Source organism: Penaeus monodon, chromosome 9 (assembly GCF_015228065.2).
Source record: "Penaeus monodon isolate SGIC_2016 chromosome 9, NSTDA_Pmon_1, whole genome shotgun sequence".
Lineage (NCBI taxonomy): Eukaryota > Metazoa > Arthropoda > Malacostraca > Decapoda > Penaeidae > Penaeus > Penaeus monodon.
In genome coordinates this window covers 42,555,715-42,563,214 of record NC_051394.1, presented here as the reverse complement: position 1 = coordinate 42,563,214, position 7,500 = coordinate 42,555,715, and the positions used below count along the sequence as shown (strand labels likewise).

Here is a 7,500-nt window from a genome sequence, read left to right as displayed (position 1 = left end):
CTCCCGCACTGCCGGCCCGCGCGTCTCCCGGGAGCGGAGATTTTACGTGCAGTCTCCGGGGTCCAGGATACACGGGCCCGCAGCCTTGATGCGGTTTGCCAGGCTTTACTTAATACCATTCTTTAAGCATCGTTAGGTTGCGTATGCCGCGGTACCGTTTTAATTGGTATGGAGTTACTTCTGTTTACAGTTATATGAGATGGGAAATAGGAACACAATAATTATATAAGAATAATTAAAATATTGAAAGAGCAAGAGCAACAGTTGCATAATATCGAAAATTATGTTTCATGTGAACGCCACAGTGAGGGCAACGATAAGTATATATATGATTACAATAATGATGGTGATATTTTGCCGACAAACGGTATGAAAACCATTTTTGATAATTTCTGATTACATATTACGAAAAAAAATGCCGTTGTTACGTTGGCCCTATGAAAAATAAACCAGGTTAAAAAGACTATCGCTGAAGAAGAAATTCCCGCTTACAAAGAATCCATTTAAAAAGAAACGGTCAAATACTTCCTTAAATCAGGAAATGCGAGGTGAGCGCTCAGTCAAGGTATGCAGCCATATCAGATTTCTTCTCGGTCTGACTACTATGGAAAAATAAGACGTTTGAACCCGATTACTGCAATAAGGAAGTTGTGAATCAAACACCAAGATAGCCATAAACGGGAAAAGTAAACGTGTCCAGCGAGCGAAGAGGGAAACTGAATGACAGGCCAAGAAACGGAGAAAAAATGAGTGAAAAATAATTGCGGGAGAAGGAAGGAAGGAACAAGGATAGCAAAATATATACATATGGAGAGTTAGAAATAGTGTTACACAGACATATAAATAAAAGAAAAAAAAATATATATATATGTGCGTGTGTGTGTGTGTGTGTGTGTGTGTGTGTGTGTGTGTGTGTGTGTGTTTTGTGTGTGTGTGTGTGTGTTTGTGTGTGTGGTGTGTGTGTGTTGTGTGTGTGTGTGTATCTATATATACATATATTATATATATAAGTATAATATATAATTATATATATATTTATATATATATACATATCTATATCTATCTATCTATCTATCTATCTATATCACATATATAGATTACGTATATATATAGAATATATATTATATATATATATAGACTAGTATAATGGTATATATATATATATATATTATATATATATCTATGATAGTATGGATATAACACACATTGTGTATGTATATATATAATATATTATTCATATATATTCTTATATATATATATATAGATATTTCTATATATAATATATCTATATATATATATATATTAGATACATTGTATGATAGAATAAATAGCTAGAAAGAAAATAGCATAGATAGATAGGTAGATAGATAGGGAGGAGTAGAGAGAGAGAGCAGAGGAGAGAGAGAGAGGAGAGAGAGAGAGAAGAGAGAGAGAGAGAGAGAGAGAGAGAGAGAGAGAGAGAGAGAAAGAATGAAGGGAAGAAAAGTAAATACGGCATAGCCCAAAAAACGCAGGAAAGAGGTCGAAAGAGACGGAGAGAGGGGCAGAGAGAGGAGCCAGAGAAGATGGATGCGGCATAGCCCACGCGAGAGCGAAAGAGAGCGCAGGAAAGAGGGCGAAAGAGCGAGAAGCAATCCTGTCGTCAGGGTCAGGTCCACGGCCTCGTCCCAGTGAGTTGGACCCAAGGGAGGTCTGCGGCTCCTTCACTCCCACCCACACCGCCACCCACACGCCCGTTAACTAGCCGCCCGCAACCTCGCCCGTTTCAGAGGCCGGTGCCATGGTCAGTTCCTTCTCTTATGTCAAGGTATTGGAGGCGATGGCATAGTTTCATTCGCGTGTCATATACGCATCATATAATTACACCCTCTGAGAGAAGGATGCACTTTTCCCTTAGTCTCTTGAGCAAGTATACTAACCCAGATATTATGATGGTCAGTCGGTCATTGTTCTTAAGGAAGAGTACACTTGTACGTTGCTTAATTGCGTGTACTAAAAGTCTTCACTGTTTCGTAATATATCCAGGGAATATTAAAGTTCTAACAAGTCAAGTTAAGATAGATCATTTGCTTTTGTGTACAGAATGTAAACTATTTCGGGCGCTTATTTTTTTCATAATATGTAACAAATTTGTCTCTAGTGCCTGTATGGTTTACATGAATTTTACCGATATGATATTAACTAATTAGTTTATCCAGGTATACTGAACATAGGCAATTTTGACGCTGTAACAGTGGACTAGGCATCAGCAAAACGGTAACTTGTGATTATCAAATATGGCACTCTTTTGCATGACCAGCTATTTAGCACACTGTGCAATATTGTTGAGAAACTTGCAGCACAAACACAATGCAACTATATTTGGTGAGCATGCGGCACACATCATATACCCAAATATTAACGGACACACAAAACAGCGAGTGAATTCTCAATACGGTATTTCAGGTATTCGTATTGCAAGTGACAAACATATACTATACACGAGGTAAGGCTCAGGAGAACACACCATGTAGGTCAGGCATTAAGCCTTCACGCCTTTCCACGCTGGTCACTCGGCCGTGACAGGTTGTCGCCTGTATATTAAGATACGGACTCTCATAATAGTGATGGAGAAAGAGGGAGAGAAAAAAGATAAAGAGAGAGAAAGATACAGGTAGAGAGAGAGAGAGAGAGAGAGAGAGAGAGAGAGAGGAGAGAGAGAGAGAGAGAGAGAGGAGAGAGAGAGAGAGAGAGAGAGATACATACTATACACTCACACACACACACACACACACAACACACGCACACACACACAAACACACGCACACCACACACACACCACACACACAAACACACACACGGCACACACGCACACTACAACACACACACACACACACACCACACACACCGCACACACACCAAACACACGCGCACGCGCCACGCACCCCCCCCACACACACACACGCACAAACACACATATCTATCTATCTATGTGTACACACACACAGATATCTATCTATCTATCTATATGTACACACACACATATCTATCTATCTATCAGTCTATCTATATTCACACACACACAGCACACACACACCACCACAAACACACCCACACAACACACTGACCACACACACACCACACACACACACACACACACACACACCACACAAACACACACACACACACGCAACTCACGCACGCACGCACGCACACCCCACACACACACACACACAACACACACACACACACACACACACACACACACACACACATATGTGTATATATACACATACATACCAGGCCACAGGAAGAGAGAGAGAGAGAGAGAGGGTGAGAGAGATGAGAGAGAGAGAGAGAGTAGAGGAGAGTAGAGAGGAGAGAGAGTAGAGAGAGAGAGAGAGAGAGAGAGAGAGAGAGAGAGAGAGAGAGAGAGAGAGAGAGAGAGAGAGAGAGAAAAGGCATAAATCAATTGATAGATAAATAGATAGAGGGTTGAATAGATAGCTACAGAGGAAAAGTACATTTAAGCAGATACTTCTTGCTACAGGATGCAAAGAACGCAGTCATAACCCATCCTTTTAAGCCATATTTCCGCTTCAAAGAATCGTATTATGCTTATCTTTACTGTGGTAAATGTGAGGGGGCGTACCGAAACTTCGCCCCTCCACACGTACACAATAGGTTTAGCTGTATAAACAATATTGGAGTAGCAATGCAAACTGTCATTATAAATTATTCGTGTCTTTCTGTATTTTTCTTTAAAGTGAGTTACTGTCTACTATTGGAATATATGGTGTCATGGTTGACTAGATCAAGCGAGAATTCATCTCAGCGTGAGTGCGAGTGATCACGAACCAATGATCGGTGTCACGTAACCTGCTGCTGTTGTTTGATATGCCTTTGTTTAGACTTCCTCAGTTCTCTTACTTCAAGGGCATCTAATATACCACACAAGTGCACTGTGATCTATTTAGTGGTTGGACCCGAAGGCGAGGGGAGAATGAATGAGGAGGTTCACAGTAGAGGGGCCGAGGCGATGTGAATCATCGGGACAAACGTAAACATCTCTTGACTGAGGGGCACAGCCACGTCCGAAACCTAATTACATTTTCTTCCTTCGTCAAATTATTAATCTTTGCAACGGGATCCACTTACCATCACGAAATAAACAAAGGGAAAACGTATTTGCTCTCTAACAAAATTCACTGTACTTGGAATTTTTTTTTAGATATTTCCCGAGATAACTCCCAAAAACCGAAGCCAGAGAATCCCGAGAAGTGGCCCTGTTTTTTCTCACAACGAAATGAAGTGAAATATATTCTATTGAACAAAGGCCACACAGGGTAGCAGGAATTCCCCTCGGAGGAAGGGTGAGAGGGAGGGTGACGGGGCAGAGCTCGGCATCGGTCAGCAGCACAGCGTCGCGTCTTCTCAGTTCGTGTCGTGTTTTCTGCTGTGAGTGGGAGTGTTGGGCCAAGGCAGGAGAGTTCATATATAAAGTGCGTCTGTATGATAAGAGATAAGCATATGGAAAAACAAAGGATGAAAGGCTGGATATGAAGAAAACTCTCGGGAAGTATAAAACTAAGATAAGCCGGTGTTAACTATATGAAATAATTCTACTCGCTAATCTTCGTTTTAAATGTAATGAGCCGTGTCGTGCAAAGCTAACATATATCTGTGAACATTCAGAAACAGAAATTGAATGTTTAAAATCATATCCATAGGGACAAAGCGCATGGGAAAATAATTAAAGAAAATAATACCTATTTACATGGAAACCAAGACTATTATAGTTTTATACTTACAAAAAAACATTTTGCTATTAAGCAGAACTAGGCATCATCAGCATCATTAGTTCTGGCAAAGTTTCCCTGCAAGTTCAATATTACTCGTTTCAGTTTTGTTATCAAAGATTACAGCTTGTAATTGGAAATATCAGTATAATAGAAGTTAATAATATGAAATTTACAATATTTCTTATTGAATATTAACAGTAATAACACAAAGTCAAATAGGATAATAAGAACGAAGAGAGGGTGCATGCGGTGCGCTATTTGATGAGTTCAACATGACGTCATCCTCCCTCCCCGACACCGACCCTTTGTGTCCAGCTGGTCGGGGTGGTTGGGAGGTGGGGGAGGGGGACATGCCTGAGGGGAGATAAAAGCAATAATTCTGGGATAATAGATGGTGTAGGTGACATATGATTCCATAAGTATACTGGGCAGTAATGCCGGAATACATACGTAACTAGAGGGTTGTATGTGTGGCATGAGTCAAGGTCGACATAAAGGAAAAAAAATGTCGGTCTCTCCCGCGTGGTGTCTGGCGTGTGACGTCGAGTAAGTGGAGGGGGGGGGATAAGTGAAGGGAGGTGAGGGGGCGGGGCAGGGAAGGAAGTGAGCAAGGTACATTCTACTTAAGAGGGCGTATGTCTTGTTTACCAGTTAGTGGGTAATATCCCTGTGGTTGATGCTTGTACTGTTAAGATGGCTGTGATGAGTCGGTTTCTCATGGCACATTTAAAGTTGAATCACATATACGACACAGCAATGAATTCGGATAACCGGAAGATACGATATATATATATATATATATATATATATATTATATATATATATATATATATATATATATGTATGTATATATATATTTTTTTTTTCTGATCTTACTTCTCACTTCATTCATTCATCCGGAGTCATTTCCGATACGGTGTAGATACTGATAAAAGCAGTGAAAAAAATCATGGTTAACAGTACAGGATCATGAACTGCAAATGCCAAGGCGTCAAAGTAAAGGCAGGACGGAAGATGAGATAGGCGAGGGTGAGCGAGAACGAGAATCCGGGATGGGAAACAAACGAAATTCACCTCTTTCACCTTTTGTTTTTAAACCTAATAGAACGGCACAGTGAGTCACCACATCAACGCGAGATAAATGCTGATACGATGACTACCACTAAAAGAAGTTCATGACAAATATTTAACTCGGAGTCTTAGATGACAAAATTTGCTCCTTACCCCTTTCAACCCGTCCCTCCCCCCCATTCAACCCAACACTGCTCCATCTCCGGGTGACCGGTTAGTCAGTATTTCCTTAGTGTTGGTAGCAGGTGTGTTGGCCAGTTCACTCGCCACGCGGTTGTGTTGCCTGTAAAACCAAATTTTATCAGCGCTGTTTTTTTTCTGCAGCAGCTTTAGCGTTGTGAATATCGATATGAGTGGCTTAACCTGGGCCGGCGATAGAAGTCGGGGATACGGGTGCGGGCTATGACATCTGGCGGCGGCCACGTGCTGCAACAGGTGTGCGCCGCATTGTGCACGTCAGCTGGACGCTCCCATACTCCGGTGACAGCGTTTTCTGCTTCTGAAAACGTTCCTTTCTGAAAAACGTTTCATTGAGTCGGGTGATACCGCGTGAATAGCAAGGACAAGTAAGAGAACGGCGGTGCTTATCGTGAAAGTTTATGTGATATTATTATCATCGTTTGTGCTATTATACAGACATGAGATAAACCCACACATATATCTCTCTGTTAGTAAATTTGACAGAATCTCATTAGGGATTATTTTGAAATTCGGAGATAAAACTCGCTCAGAGATAAATTTTCAGTGCATCATCATCCTTTTAGTTGCATTCTGACTTTCCGCGAAGCAGTACTGTGTCTGAATTTTCGGCTACTGACCAGCGCTTGCAGGTAACGTCACCAACGAAAATAAAATTGAGTGCGAGATGGACTCTCCACACGCGTTCTCACCCTCTCTTAATCGTACTCGACCTTTGCCTCGTTCTCTGTGTCACCTAATTGCCTTATCATTCACACCCTTCCGTCCCAAAGTCACTCTATACCAAGTTATCCACATCTTACTATGTATCACTTAGCGTTCGTTTTATATCTTACTTACTGTTATTCGTCCAGTAAAAGGATTCGTTACCACATGAAATAGCCATTTGGGAACCAGTTTGAATGAGTAATATCTCGTGAATGTCTGTCACTCATTCCTCGTTTACGTACACAAGCTGTAATTCCTCTCAAGGTTACACCAAGGTAGTTGAAAACTCATGCCTCATATGTCAAAGAAAAAAGAACATTTTATTCACTTACGAATCACATTCAGTAAACATTCACGGAAAAAACAAACGTATTGGAACCTTGCCCGTGGGACAATACCAAGGATGACGCCATGGCTGCTTCTATTTCCTTTTAAATAGACTAAAGCTCATTGCAATAGAATTTTCACTCACTCCCGCTAAATTGGCACAATAGACCATGTGACGTGTTGTGGCACAACTTGTGAAATCTCAGAAAAGAAAAGAAAAACGATTACTGTGCAGGACTCGAAGAATTTACTACTGTCTTCTATTCAAGGCTTGATGACAAATTTAGAATAACTTCCCTCGCAAACACGAATAACAGCTTCACAACAGCTTTGCGTTTCTGGTAACAATTATGTGTTCGCGTCACTGTTGCCACTCAGGCATCCTCACGATCCCTTTGCCAATCAACGCGCTGAC

General features: G+C 41.1%; 1 protein-coding gene across 1 annotated transcript in view; it reads left to right on the top strand.

Moving 5' to 3' along the window:
• LOC119577175 (protein PRY2-like) overlaps positions 1 to 7,500 on the top strand; it is a 51,953-nt gene that overhangs the window by 696 nt on the left and 43,757 nt on the right. The window lies entirely within an intron of this gene.